Source organism: Pecten maximus, chromosome 12 (genome assembly GCF_902652985.1).
Source record: "Pecten maximus chromosome 12, xPecMax1.1, whole genome shotgun sequence".
Lineage (NCBI taxonomy): Eukaryota > Metazoa > Mollusca > Bivalvia > Pectinida > Pectinidae > Pecten > Pecten maximus.
The window spans coordinates 28977875-28993842 of NC_047026.1; the positions used below are offsets into that span (position 1 = coordinate 28977875).

At 36.2% G+C, this 15968-nt stretch overlaps 1 protein-coding gene and 1 long non-coding RNA gene across 4 annotated transcripts in view; one reads left to right on the top strand and one right to left on the bottom strand.

Annotated features, from left to right (window-relative positions):
- Positions 1-15968, bottom strand: part of LOC117339516 (serine/threonine-protein kinase 32B-like) — a 155268-nt gene that overhangs the window by 120508 nt on the left and 18792 nt on the right. The gene's annotated exons all lie outside the window — the stretch shown is intronic.
- Positions 13108-14907, top strand: LOC117339518. Its single transcript, XR_004535225.1, has 3 exons — positions 13108-13429; positions 13553-13623; positions 14192-14907. It is a non-coding gene; the product is annotated as an uncharacterized LOC117339518 (long non-coding RNA).

Here is a 15968-nt window from a genome sequence, read left to right on the forward strand (position 1 = left end):
CATACCCACCCAGTATATCATACCCACCCAGTATATCATACCCTCCCAGTATATCATACCCACCCAGTATATCATACTCTCCCTGTATATCATACCCTCCCAGTATATCATATCCTCCCCATGTATCATACCCACCCAGTATATCATACGCACCCAGTATATCATACCCACCCAGTATATCATACCCACCCAGTATATCATACCCACCCAGTATATCATACGCACCCAGTATATCATACCCACCCAGTATATCATACCCACCCAGTATATCATACCCACCCAGTATATCATACCCACCCAGTATATCATACCCTCCCCATGTATCATACCCTCCCCATGTATCATACCCTCCCCATGTATCATACCCTCCCAGTATATCATACCCTCCCCATGTATCATACCCACCCAGTATATCATACCCACACAGTATATCATATCCTCCCCATGTATCATACCCACCCAGTATATCATACCCTCCCAGTATATCATACCCACCCAGTATATCATACCCTCCCAGTATATCATACCCTCCCAGTATATCATACCCACCCAGTATATCATACCCTGCCAGTATATCATACCCACCCAGTATATCATACCCTTCCCATGTATCATACCCACCCAGTATATCATACCCACCCAGTATATCATACCCACCCAGTATATCATACCCACCCAGTATATCATACCCACCCAGTATATCATACCCTCCCAGTATATCATACCCTCCCAGTATATCATACCCACCCAGTATATCATACCCTGCCAGTATATCATACCCACCCAGTATATCATACCCTTCCCATGTATCATACCCACCCATTATATCATACCCACCTGGTATATCATACCCACCCAGTATATCATACCCACCCAGTATATCATACGCACCCAGTATATCATACCCACCCAGTATATCATACCCACCCAGTATATCATACCCACCCAGTATATCATACGCACCCAGTATATCATACCCACCCGGTATATCATACCCACCCAGTATATCATACCCACCCAGTATATCATACCCACACAGTATATCATATCCTCCCCATGTATCATACCCACCCAGTATATCATACCCTCCCTGTATATCATACCCACACAGTATATCATATCCTCCCCATGTATCATACCTACCCGGTATATCGTACCCTTCGAGTAAATGATTAAGATAATCAAACTAAATAGTAAAATAAGTCCTACATGGTTGTAAATGTGTGAATAATAACAGTCACAAAGTCTTCAATAATTATAAAATATATATCATACCTAATGCAGATACGTACACAACCATACACCATTAAGACTCGACCAAAAATATTAAATATTAAAGCAATGACAGGCTGGCTGTCTTCCATACACCCCCACAATAATTTGTCAGAGATGTCACTTATGCCACTGCACTGTTATTTGACAGCTGAAACCGACTTAAAAGATAGATGGAAGGGTCTTATGGTGCTTTACTAAAATTATGAATTTCATGACCCTGTGGTCACACATTTACCCCTGGGGATGGGGTGAATTTTATTATAGTTTATATCTATAGGGAAATCACATTTTTGACTATGATTTGTTTGATTTCTATTGGAATTCATTCTAATTTCATTAACATTATCAGCTTGGGATGGTAGTTGATGGTATGCACATATTGGCCCTGACTGACCCCTTGGGGCTGATGGGAGGGACTTAAAAAGGGTAAAATTGATTGAAATTGCAAAAATCTTCTTCTCAAGACCCAAATAAGGTAGAATCAAATACTCTTCATAGATGGAAGGGTCTAATGGTGCTTTACTAAATAGGATTTATTAGAGGATTACATTCAAATATGATCCGTCATCTCTTCCAATACTGTCAGGTTCCTACAGTCAAATATGATCCGTCATCTCTCCCAGTATTGTCACAATACTACAGTCCAATATGATCTGTCATCTCTCCAAGTACTGTCACAATACTACAGTCCAATATGATCCGTCATCTCTCCCTGTACTGTCACAATACTACAGTCCAATATGATCTGTCTTCTCTCCCGGTATACTGTCACAATACTACAGTCCAATATGATCCGTCAATTGTCTCCCAGTACTGTCACAATACTACAGTCCAATATGATCTGTCATATCTCTCCCGGTAATGTCACAATACTACAGTCCAATATGATCCGTCATCTCTCCCTGTACTGTCACAATACTACAGTCCAATATGATCTGTCATCTCTCCCGGTATACTGTCACAATACTACAGTACAATATGATCCGTCAATTGTCTCCCAGTATTTTCACAATACTACAGTCCAATATGATCCGTCATCTCTCCCAGTACAGTCACAATACTACAGTCCAATATGATCTGTTATTTCTCCCAGTACTGTCACAATACTACAGTCCAATATGATCCATCATATCTCCCAGTATTGTCACAATACTACAGTCCAATATGATCTGTCATCTCTCCTAGTACTGTCACAATACTACAGTCCAATATGATCCGTCATCTCTCCAAGTACTGTCACAATACTACAGTCCAATATGATCCGTCATCTCTCCCAGTACTGTCACAATACTACAGTCCAATATGATCCGTCATCTCTCCCAGTATTGTCACAATACTACAGTCAAATATGATCTGTCATCTCTCCCTGTACTGTCACAATACTACAGTCCAATATGATCTGTCATCTCTCCCAGTACTGTCACAATACTACAGTCCAATATGATCCGTCATCTCTCCCTGTACTGTTACAATACTACAGTCCAATATGATCTGTCATCTCTCCCAGTATTTTCACAATACTACAGTCCAATATGATCTGTCATCTCTCCCAGTTTTGTCACGTTACTAGTCAAATCTAGTCTGCAATATATAGACTTGCATGGGAATTCCTGTAAAAGTACAAGGAGAATAAGACCATGTGCTCTGGAAGATTAAAATGAAGTCTTTTCTAAGTGACTTCAATTCTGCTTAAGCGCCAACACTGGCCATAAAAATCAAGGTCAAATCTGGGGTAAGAATTTCAATCTCAAATGAGAGTTGATCCACTTGGCATATCAACAAGCATTAAACATGTCTGACTTCATATCAAATAAGAAAAGAGAATATATTTCCAATTGAGATCAAGATGCCCACCATAAAATGTTGTAATATCCCATGATCTTCATCTACCTGCATACAAGGAAAATTGCATAACAGAAATCAGTTTAAACTTCGGGTACCAATTATTTCTGAGTGTCAGCATGACCTCCTTCATTTAATGAATATCAGGAGTATAAAGACCACAATGTACTTATGTGCATGTGATCGCTCAAATATTTCAAGATTAAAATTATGTTATGGATGCCTTCAAGTGAGGTGTTGAATGTAATGGAACAGGGAGTACACAGGCACCGAGTAACTTAGGATGACGTCAATCTAGTGTGGACAGAAACACCTCGGCACTCAAAACTCTGCAGGACAGTGATTATAAAGTGCCAAATTAGCACTCATGTAATTAGGTTTTCGATGTAGGTCCCCGAAGAACAATCTCATCTTTTGTCGCCTTTAGGAAAACATACTGGTGACTTAGACTCTGTAGGGAATTTTGGAAATTCCTGTACTTTGAGCTTAGAGTTCAATTAATGATGTTCAATAACTGTTCAAGTTAGTTCAATAACATTCACACATGTTTATACTACCTTATTGCCAACGTACCTGAACATTAACTAATATAAATATATTACAAGGATCTTAAATATGTACGATACAATCTATATCCTTATTGTTATAATATCATATTTTTTACACTTTCTAATTGACTAAAATAGTGTCATGTGATTCCTGATTAAAAGTCATATTGACTGGCTGTGCAAAAAATCTGGTAAAAAATGCTGGTTGACTGGGTGTTTTTAACAATAGATTGATTATGAATTACTTCCCCTTGGTATTGTCCAATAGGTAGCAGTGTACAGTAAAAATGCCCAATTTTGAAAAATATGACACATGTCTTAGATATGTAAACATTGCCAGTTAACCCTACATATAAACTCTAATAAAGTATATATATTTGTAATCTGTGAATACCATGGTTACAGCTTAAAAAATGCTCAAAAATTGCAAAATATTATGATATTTGACACAAAATGACAATTTTTTTTCTGAAACCTATTTAAAATTCAATATCTCTATCCCAAAGACAGAATTAATCTTGTTTGGACATATGTTGTAAATTAAGTTTTTCTGCTATCTCACCTTTACTGTGGGCATCCATTTCTCGCTGTAGGCAAAATTAAATTTCCTGTGTAAACACACTTGCGGAAAATCCGGAAATTTAAAATCCGGAACCAATTTATTAATTTTTCTTTTAACAAATGTGAAGCCTGTATGTACTTCTTCATACTGAATATACAAATTATAGTGTACATTTATTTTTTTCATTTTTTATGCATATCATAATACAGGAGTTATTTGCTTAACAAAAAAAATGCCCATGGCCAGGCTGTCCTACTGTAGTGTGCTACCATAGTGTCAAATATCATGCACACTTTTGAAACATGACAAGCATAACTTTAATTATTAGAATATTAAATAATATTATCAAATTTTAACAGATAAGCATAAAAGTTTGCACATTACCAAATTTTAACAGATTAGCATAATACTGAATTTACACACCCATACTATTTTCTATAGAGATTTAAATCATAATTTAGCTCAATGCCTCAGTGTGAAGTGCTAAAATAAAGATTACTTCATGCTGCATTAGTTAAGTTGTCCTAAGATAGTCTGTGGACTTCCGGATTTTACTGTCCGATTCCTCTTCTGCTTGCCATTATATGTGTTTCTGATATTTTTCTTGAAAAATGTAAGTCTGATTTTCAAGTCAACACACTTTAAGGAAGTATCACTGATGGCCTATAGATGTATACAAACAAACTTTTTTTTCCTAAAAATTATTAAAGATGGCTGACACAGCCTCTAATTGGCTAAAATGTTTTAAGCAATAACTTTTGTTCAATTTGGGGCAACAAAATGAATACTGGTGGAATGGATAATTAAAAGACACACTCTAAGAGGAAACAGAATAATTGGACATAGTCTGCAAAATGGCCACCCAGTGAAGGCTTCTGATTGATTGAAATTTAGATGTCAGATTTTTATGAAAATTGGTAATTTATCAGTGTGGTTTGGCATAAATGCAATGATGAAATCTGTTTTGTGATTAGACAATTAACAGGCTTCTGAATATTAATACTAAATATATTGTCCAGATTTGATGAAATTTGAATGCAGGTGTATTACGGAAACAGTTTCGAATAGCTTGGGTGAAAATTGAGGTCTCTGATTGGCCAAAATTTAGATGATTTTCCCGAAAATTGGTACATAGGGGTTACTGACTTTCATTTCTGGATTTGAAAAATCAACTACAGCCATTTAGTGTTCAATTACAATGGGAAATGTGTTTAAAAGTATTATGACTTATGGAACAATATTGTGGTTTCATTATAAGCTTCATTTGCTACTGTGGTGGTAAATTTTGGGGGCTTAATTCTTTAATGTTGTAATTATAAGTCGCTCGTTGAGATTGTTTTTCATGAAAAAAAGATAGATAGGAGGTTATAGTTATTCAAAATTTAAGTTTTTATATATATATACCACTGGTATTTAACAATCAAACACTTGTTAGATTGTATCTATACAATATAAATGCAATCTCTGTGACAGATAAGTAGAATGGCGCCCATATAAGGGCACCATGAATATTTATCTGTGACCTAGATTGCATTTATATTGTTATATTTAACATTTACTTATGTTAAACTCTTAACTAAATATACATTTTTCGTTTTCATCCATTTCCTTATAATTATATATGTTCATATCATTTGAAAGAATATCATTTTTAAATCAGCTTCCTTTCTGTGTTTGAATTGCAAACAATTTGACACACAGTACAAGGCCTTGCCATGAGGATGATCAACATAGCGCAAAAATGATGTCATAATGATGCAATTGTTCTCAATCATTATCTTCACTGTATTTCATTCATAGCGCATAGGAAAGCATAATAATCATGTCATGTGATCTTGACTGCATCTATACACTCATAGATGCAGTCAAGATTAACACTGAGGCAATGGGAGACTGTAGTGCCAAACATAAAGATATATTGTTAGACACAAATTTGTATTAATATTGAAATGTACTCAATCAGTGCCATATTTGGTTCACTTTACTGAAAGGAATATTGATTCTAGTGAGAGAACAAACTACACAAATTGAAGAAAATTTAATTTCCTTGTAGACAGACCATGCTGGTATACATTTGTAGGTGTGATTTGATTTGTCTTGCTTCATTCCTGCACATCTAAACATTATAGACCTACCGCTGTATTCGCCTTAACTATAATAAAGTATGGAGATTTTTTCAAACTGAAATTTCCAAAAATGATCTTAAAATCCACCCCTATTCTGATTTGATATTTCTGATGGTCACAGTATATCCCAGAAAGACCTATAGCTATAGATCAATTTTGTCTGTCCTGAATACAATATTACCCCTTTTTTCACAATTTATGTCAGTTCATCTCACGTGACTTATGTATGCTATATGTAAGTGTAAGTGTGAACGCATGAAAATGCCTCATTCCAGCTTTAAGTGTTTGTGTGGACTTTGCCTCCAAAGATAGTCAGACCGCCCGCTGACAAAGACAGACATCAATGTTTCTATTGGCGAATCCAGCAAAAACTATAAGGTATGTGTAATTATACTTTCTTAATTATATTGAAAGGGTTATTATTCTTCAGTAGATAATCTGGATGAAAAGCAAAACCAAAGATCTGCTCGCACCTCAAACTAGCAGCTGCTCTCTCTCCAAGCAGGGAAAATTCCCGCTTTAAAGCCTAAGCTAGTTATGACCTGTTGTTTCTACTTTACACTACTTCCTCGATCTATCATAAATCTTTGTCCCAAAAGACAATCACAGTCAGGTTCTTTTGCTCAAAGGAAGCCTCTCAATCTCCTATAGCTTACACTTGGAGAGGTCAACGACACCAAATCTGTAACAGGAGGGAGGAATGAAAAATACTCTGCCCACTCAGGCTCAACTAGCTATCTTTTAACTCTCTAGATGTCCATCCTTCCACAAAAATAAAGTGAAATTCCTGCTAGTCTGAGCATACAAAGATCTCTCGATGATCTTTTGTTAACATTCAAACCCAGATAGTAAATTGTCTGATAAGATTCTTTTAGAATTCTTACAAGCTTTATGTAACCGCCCTTGAAATATTTGCATAAGCTAGCACACTCCGTATAAAAATATCATCTTTGTGTGTTGGTTGGTCATTAAATTTCCTGTTTTTAATATTTTTCACTCTGAACTGACAATCTTGTTTAGAAATGTATCATTTATGCGCCATTCACATGAGAAATTTTATTACAAACAGCTTAGGAGATTGTAAATTATTTGTATTTTTCATGTGAAAGTGTCATGTAAAATGGCCATAATGGTTGTTTTTTAAGTGTTACCTTTTTCAAGTCTGTCATCTTCATAGCCAAAAAATTAAACAACATTTTGTCGATTTTGATGGTGTTACTTATGTGGTTGGGACATGCTATATTTCTGCATTTTAATCTTTAAGGAAAAAACTCTAGCATTTTGATGATAACTTTTCCGCCATATGGCCCAAAGGGTTATAAAACGATGACCATTAGTCTTTATATTTTATCTGTCATCTACTGTCCAAAAATCTTTAAAAAATTTTGATAGCTCAATTGGTTTGCGTACTGGCCAGTTAACCTCGGGTGAAGATTGGAGGTGCATTGTTCAATGCTCCCTGCCCACGTAAGTTTGTGTTTGTGGTAAGCTGGGAAAGGGAGCCAGTCTGTGCTGTTGTGGTTGTGGCAAGACACTAAACTCTAATTTCTGTGGATGGAATGCGATGGGCCTCCTGTTAGTCCTGTATGTTGTTAAGTGAGGTAGTCAACAACTACTACAAGGAGTCAACAACTACTACAAAGTTTTTTTTTTTTTTTTTTTTGTTTAACGTCCTATTAACAGCCAGGGTCATTTAAGGACTTGCCAGGTTATGGAGGTGGAGGAAAGCTGGAGTACCCAGAGAAAAACCACCGGCCTACAGTCAGTACCTGGCAACTGCCCCACGTAGGTTTTGAACTCGCAACCCAGAGGTGGAGGGCTAGTGATAAAGTGTTAGGACACCTTAACCAATTGGCCACCGCGGCCCCTACTACAAGGAGTCAACAACTACTACAAGGAGACCCTGCCTCAGAATGACCTTGACTGTTTGAGGGGCGATAAACCCAGCAAACAAACAAACAAAAATGGCCAGAATGATCCATGTGAGGAATTATGAGTTGTTAAGATTTAAAGGAGGACTTCTTGATCTGCTCTCCTTGTGGGTGGGGTTTTAATTACTGAGGCCTAAACATAGTAAATGTTCACATTACCTGTATTCAAAATTTCAAGATCTATAATCACTTAAGTTAAATGGTATTTGTATGTTGGAAGGAATAAAATTTGCTCATGCCAATTGTGTTTGTCCCTGAGCTCCAGTGAGGAGTCAGAATTTACTTTAGGTGTAGGAAATGCATATTGTTACCTACTGTGACATCATGGATTGGTCAATTTGATTGGGTTTTGTGATGAGAAAAATTTTGCCATGAATGCCACAGCTACAGTAAAAGTTTACTTGTATTTATTGTATGTAATAAAGGGATTATTACCTGTGATTTAATGTTATTTAAGCCAGATACGTCTGTGGATTCCTCTAGATATTTTTGTGCGAACAAATTATACAGCAACCAGTGTTGCCATCACTGTCATGCTCAACATGAAACGGAAATCAACAGCACAAGCAACACACCATTGGCAACTACAGACTCCTTTAGACATTCCAGGAGAGGTTAGAATTGATGCATCCATATTGTTGATGTTCCTTGATAATATTGGCCTCAGAATACCTGCCGAAAATGTCCAATAGCTAGGTGACACACTAATTGGCTATTCAAATCGGTGATTATCTTAATGTGATCCTGATTGCAGTATCTTCAGATACTCAAGTGTAGTATATTGTCGCAAAAAAAATTATATGGACAGACGATTTTAATCAGATTAAAAGTACCAAGCTAAAACCCCCTTCTTCTGGTCTTTGTCATTTTTGGACATTGTTATGGTGTTTGCAATATATCAATACTGTAGATTCCATACTGTAGACATTTTTACTTTACATTTAGATTTTCAAAATGCACAAAACAAATATGTTAGGGAAAACACATATGGTTTGGTTTATTTTGTTTAACGTCCTATTAACATCCAGGGTCATTTAAGGATGTGCCAGGTTTTAGAGGTGGAGGAAAGCCGGAGTACCTGGAGAAAAACCACCGGCCTAGTCTGTCAGTCACTGGCAACTGCCCCACGTAGGTTTCGAACTCGCAACCCAGAGGTGGAGGGCTAGAGATAAAGTGTCGGAACACCTTAACCACTCGGCCACAGCGGCCCCTAAAAACACATAAGGAATCTATACTGCAAAAGTCTTCCAGTCAACATCTGCAAGTTTAAAGAATAAGAATAAAAGGAGAAATACACTTGAATTCTGCTTTATCTGCAGATTTTGATCTACTCCAAAACTAAGCAGATAATTGTCATTGCATGTCTTGAACTGAACTGTTTCCTCTGACAACATATCAAACACGCCACACAGATCAACAAGCCCAATACTACAGAAAGACATGCTATATGTGATCTATATATACTCCGGATAAAGACATGTTCACTATATATAACACACTCTATAGCTAAACATGCACCATTTAGCTAGTGTAGACATCGAGCATCAGTGCCAGAGATGAGCACCAACTGAAGTGCTTGCATGGACAGATACTAATTATTATGAACAGAAGTGGGTGTTCACGTTTGTTTAAAAGGAAGGAGTAATGAAAAATACCCTGCCTGTGACGGAGGCTTCGAACTAGCAACCTTTCGCGTTTTTAAGGCAAACATCCTACCACAAGGCTAAAGGGAAATTCCCACTAGTCTGAACTAGGTGACTTTATACTCTCTACTTTTACACTTGCATTCAAAATGGCAACCTCCTGCTTAAATGTAAAATACAGTTGTGTGATTTGGTTATTACAGTAATAACTCACCACTCCAGCATGATCATCATTATTTATTCAAATATATAATTCTTACTGGAATGAAAACTATTTAGGGCATCTTTTTTAAGAACAATTCATATGTAACTCACTCATCCTTTTCTTCATAGTAATTACATTGGATGCATTTTGGATTTACTGGGAAACTAAATAAAATTTACACCAGATAGATTTACAATTGGTTTATTTTGTTTAACTTCCTACAGCTAGCTATAGGGTCATTTAAGGACGTGCCAGGTTTTGGAGGTGGAGGAAAGCCAGAGTACCCAGAGAAAAACCACCGGCCTACGGTCAGTACCTGGCAACTGCCCCATATAGGTTTCAAACTCAGAAAGCAGAGGTGGAGGGCTAGTGATAATGTGTCGGGACATCTACTACTACTCGGCTACTGTGGCCCAAAGAGATTTACAAACACCAGGTGGATCCACCTACATTATACCAGATAGAGGTGCAAACACCAGGTGGAGCCACCTATATTATACCAGATAGAGGTACAAACACAAGGTGGAGCCATATATAGATCTATATTATACCATATAGAGGTACAAACACAAGGTGGAGCCACCTATACTATACCATATAGAGGTACAAACACAAGGTGGAGCCACCTATACTATACCAGATATAGGTACAAACACCAGGTGGAGCCACCTATATTATACCAGATAGAGGTACAAACACCAGGTGGAGCCACCTACACTATACCAGATAGAGGTACAAACACCAGGTGGAGCCACCTACACTATACCAGATAGAGGTACAAACACCAGGTGGAGCCACCTATACTATACCAGATAGAGGTACAAACACCAGGTGGAGCCACCTATACTATACCAGATAGAGGTACAAACACCAGGTGGAGCCACCTATACTATACCAGATAGAGGTACAAACACCAGGTGAAGCCATCTATCATATACCAAACAGTGCCACAAAACATTGTGGAGATATCCCTTATCAATTTGCAGCATGGACTGCAATGCAGCATATGCTGCAATCATGCTGCTTTTATGCTGGCATCATGCTGCTAGTTTCACAGCATGATTGCAGCATGTGCTGCATAGCAGCATGGTACCATGCTTCTGTACAGCATGTACTGCAACCATGCTTTAAAAATTGAGGTAATTGAATATCTGAACTCTATCATGCTGCAATCATGCTTTGTCGACTTAGTTAATTTATCATATGCACTGTATCATGCTGCAACCATGCTGCAATAACTTTGCCAGTTTGGATATCAAATTATATCATGCTGCAATCATGCTGTGTGGACTTGGTAAATTTATCATATGAATTGTATCATGCTGCAACCATACTGCAATAACTTTGTCATTTTAGACAGGATATGTACCATGCTGCAACCATGCTGCAATAACTTTGCCAGTTTGGATATCGAATTATATCATGCTGCAATCATGCTGTGTGGACTTAGTAAATTTATCATATGAAATGCATCATGCTGCAACCATGCTGCAATAACTTTGGCATTTTAGATAGGATCTGTACCATGCTGCAACCATGCTGTATTAACTTTGCCATTTTAGATACAAACTGTACCATGCTGCAATTATGCTGTATTAACTTAGTTAATTTAATGAACTGCACCATTCTTTCATGTATTAACATGAATTATTTAGTTGAAATGTGTATATGCTTTGCCATTCTGTATTAGCTTAAAAGGGCATTCCTTTGTTCGGACATCACAAAATTTCTGTGGGTGAAATGTAGGTCCAAGCGAGGATCCAAAATCTAGGACCAAATTTCCCAGATACCAAGATTAACCTAAACAATTATTAATAAAATAAGATATAGAAAATTATCAAAAGTTGGTGTTAGATATTTTAGTATCTTTTTTTTAATTTTAAATAAAATATAGAAAATTTCCAGGTATCAAAATAAAATAATTTTTAAAAACATGTTTGTGTTGCAGAATTTCCTTTTTATACTTGATCAGTACCACACATGTTTATTTAAAATTCAATAACAATTATTTTAATTAAATATTTCATTTATAAGTATGTTCTTTGTTTAGTATAACGGTTCACAGCTTTTAAATGTGATATTTTGTCAGCTTTCACTTGTAGTTCTATCTCAGAAGGAATTAACTTAAACATTGATGATGTTGCAAGTTAGTACATTCGTGTGACGACTTAAAACTCATCCCTATAAAAATTTCATTCAAATTTTCAGAGTTTAGATCGTTTTTTGAAGAACCAGTATATTGACTTTTGCTTCGATTATACACTTTTTATCGGAGATAGAATCAGTCACTTTATCCAAACACTGACATAAACCAAGACGTTGCCATTTACCATGCACCAGCTTACTACCAGGTAGCCATACATGTAGTTCGATCGCCAAAACAAAATCGGGGTCACTCTACCGACAGTTACACATGTGCTTGGAATATCGCTTTTAATTCAATCAAATAAGATTAAAATCACCTGCTCTTTGTCTTTGTATCGCATACTTTCTGGATATATGCGGTGTTAAGATTACATCTGATAATAGCATACGAAATCACGTCGTGTTTGACACAACATTCATCGCTATAAACTCCAATAAACATGTGTCGAACTTATGTTGTCACTCGGACGCTTTCTTGTAAAACGTATATTGAAGTTAAGCGCTGTGATGATCTCGACCTCGACATGAGTTTTTACTAACAAACGATATATTCCCTGAATAATCTGAATTATTTGAAATCGTGAACATGAAAAGAAAACGTGAATATGGTCGGTTCCTCGTCTGAAAATACATCCATATTAAACAATAGGCGTATGACAGACGAGGCCAAAACCTCTGGTCAGATTACATGTTTATCGTTCGGTTCACCTATGACCTCGTTTGTTTACCTTGCTCCCGAGATGTGACGAGAGTGCTCCTCGAGCTCGTGCGATCTAAATGTGTATGATGCAAGTATTAAATACTGTAATATTTATCTTAAAAGTATGACACAATATAAGTTTATGATTTAGAATAAAAAACACGCACAAGTAAAAATGAATCGTGTTAATCTCTGGCAGTAAAGTATTTATCCCATGATGCAACACACACGAGTTTAGCGGGAAGTCTGATAGCCATGTTTGAATTCACCGGATGTTTATTTCCAGAAGAAAAGTATAAACAAACACGACGATAGCCTAAAAACGAAGTTTGTTTCCCGTCTTACTGAAGAAGATCGACTTACTCCAAGTTACCGACGAAAGAATATCAGCTTTCTCGTTGTTTTTGACGACCGATGCATATTTTTGCCGACAAACATCGTTACGAGACAGGGTAAGTTTTAATTATATAATCTTCTTCACGTTCTGACATCGTTTCACCTACGTCTACGACGATGAATTTGATATAGACTAGATCTATTCATATCAATAATACCTATTTTTTTTTATTTTTCAGGGTTTTGATGATTAATTTATCACAGATTACACGACTGAATGAAACGCAGTACCGATCCATGTGTTACAATCGTAAGTTTTCAATTTTATTTATTTATTATTAACGATCTTCGGCCCGACTTAAATTGCATTTTTTCCCCACTCACACAACCCTTGTTATGATTATGACGTACATACGTATTCACAAACAATGGTGAGGAAAATTTGTGTTTTGGATTATGAAACCTTTCGGGAAAGATCTTAATTTACCTCCACACTTTTGAGGATCGATGTTTGCAGATTATTGCATCAAATTGAAACGATTAAATGAAATAGGTGAATTAAGATGAATTATAAGTAAGTAACATTGTTTTATGTATAGTATATTGCAGTTTCACATTGATATGAACTGATGGAGAATTCGGGAGTAGCTTGATTTAATTAATAATTAAGTCATTCTGGCAAGTTTTATTTTGTAGCTTTGTGTGGCTGGCTTAAATTTTCTTGATAAAAAGGCTTCCAAAGCAAACATAATGTAAATGATAGCAAAGTGATTATGAAAAGTACATAAGTTAAATACATACATTATCTTCAAAAACTTCACAATTATTCTAATTTTGAAATAAAAGAATATTCTAAAATTCTTTCTTTCTTCCAACAGAGACTGAGTCTGCATGCAGTACATTCTGGAATGAGGGACACCGCATGCATTGTGGTCCAAATTGATGGCATTGACTTAACACAAAGCAGAAAGGAATGAAGAGAAATTAAGAAGTTTATGTTTCACATTAATTAAGATTATTCGAGATATGTTATCTGTCGAGGTATACAACATTTCCTTTCATAATAAGTGTAAACATTAATATATATACAAAAAAAATCATGTATATAATCTAAAAATCCTTGTTAGTTATTTGTTGTACTAGCAACAAAATATAATATAGCCATCTCAAGCTTGGTTGTATTGAAATCCCCGGGGACAGTGACCGAGATATATCACTACAGTACATGCTACATCAAACAACACACCATTGTTCAAATTGTCAATCAACATTTCATTTAGTCAGTATTTAGAATTGATTCCCAAATTATGATAATCTTTTCACAGTTTAGTAGAAATAATGTTAAATTCGATAGAAGTAGTCTTCGACTGTTGCTTGTTTTTGTTTATTTTAAGTTCACGGACACACATGAAAACAGTTTCCAGTACATCTGGGCTACTTCGAGGAAACTGTGTATACTGTCTGAAATCAGTCTTGTGCATCGGTGACAAAATGTATACATATCCTACTTTAACTCTGCTGGAAAATATTATTTTATACTATTTTCCTACTATTTTAGAAAAAAAAACCAGAATTATAAATACATACTGTAGTATATGTACTGACATTGAACTTGTATATCTTGTTGACTATTTTTGTTGAAACAAACCACTTCTAGCTAGGATGAATTGATATTAGTTGTATTTGAAAATTGTACTAGAAAAAGATAGCTGTGTTGTGTATGTGATGGAAGTTTTGAGAAAAAGAATATAAGAGGCAAATAAAATAAGTACCATGGGTAAATTAGAATTAAAATTTGTTTTGTCACATTCTCATTTCATTGATGAGTTGTAAATGTTTGAACTAGAAAAAACAGCCTGTATGAAAAGTTTTATACCATGTTAATTACCAAATAAAATGTAATACAGAAGTATTCTTCAAGTTTTTATTGCATGATTTACATTGATTTTGTAAACCATGCTGCCATAAAGCATGATTGAAGCATGATCCCAGCATAATTTGCATAATTGAAACATGCTGGGATCATGCTGCAGACCATGCTGGGATCATGCTGCAAACCATGCTGGCATCATGCTGCAGACCATGCTGGGATCATGCTTCACAGACCATGCTGGGATCATGCTGCAGCCATGCTTCCTTAAAGCATAAATGCAGCATGATCCCAGCATAATTTGCATAATTGAAACATGCTGCAATCATGCTTTAACTAGTAAGAATATATAGTGAGGTAAATTAGGCACCATGCTGCAGCCATGCTTCATTCATGCTGCAATTCCATGCTGCATTCATACTGCATCTATGCTGTGATCATGCTGCAAATTCATAAGGGGACACTCAACATATGCCACAAAATATAACCAAACAGATTCTTCCCAGCTATTAAGCCACCTAGCTATTTTTTCCAGTCACAATGCATGCATCATGTGGAGACATTTATCATACACCAGGTGGAGTCACTCAACATACACCAGATAGTCAGCAACAAAATATCACCAAATAGAACCACTTAGCTGTCCTCTACCAAATTGAACCCCTAGGTGGAGCCACATATTTCCCATGCTCTGTATACCTATGGTCATGCAACATCACAGTGAGATTGAAGGACAGATTCGTTGTCTAGGTCATTATTTCTGATCCATCATTAGAAAGAAATAT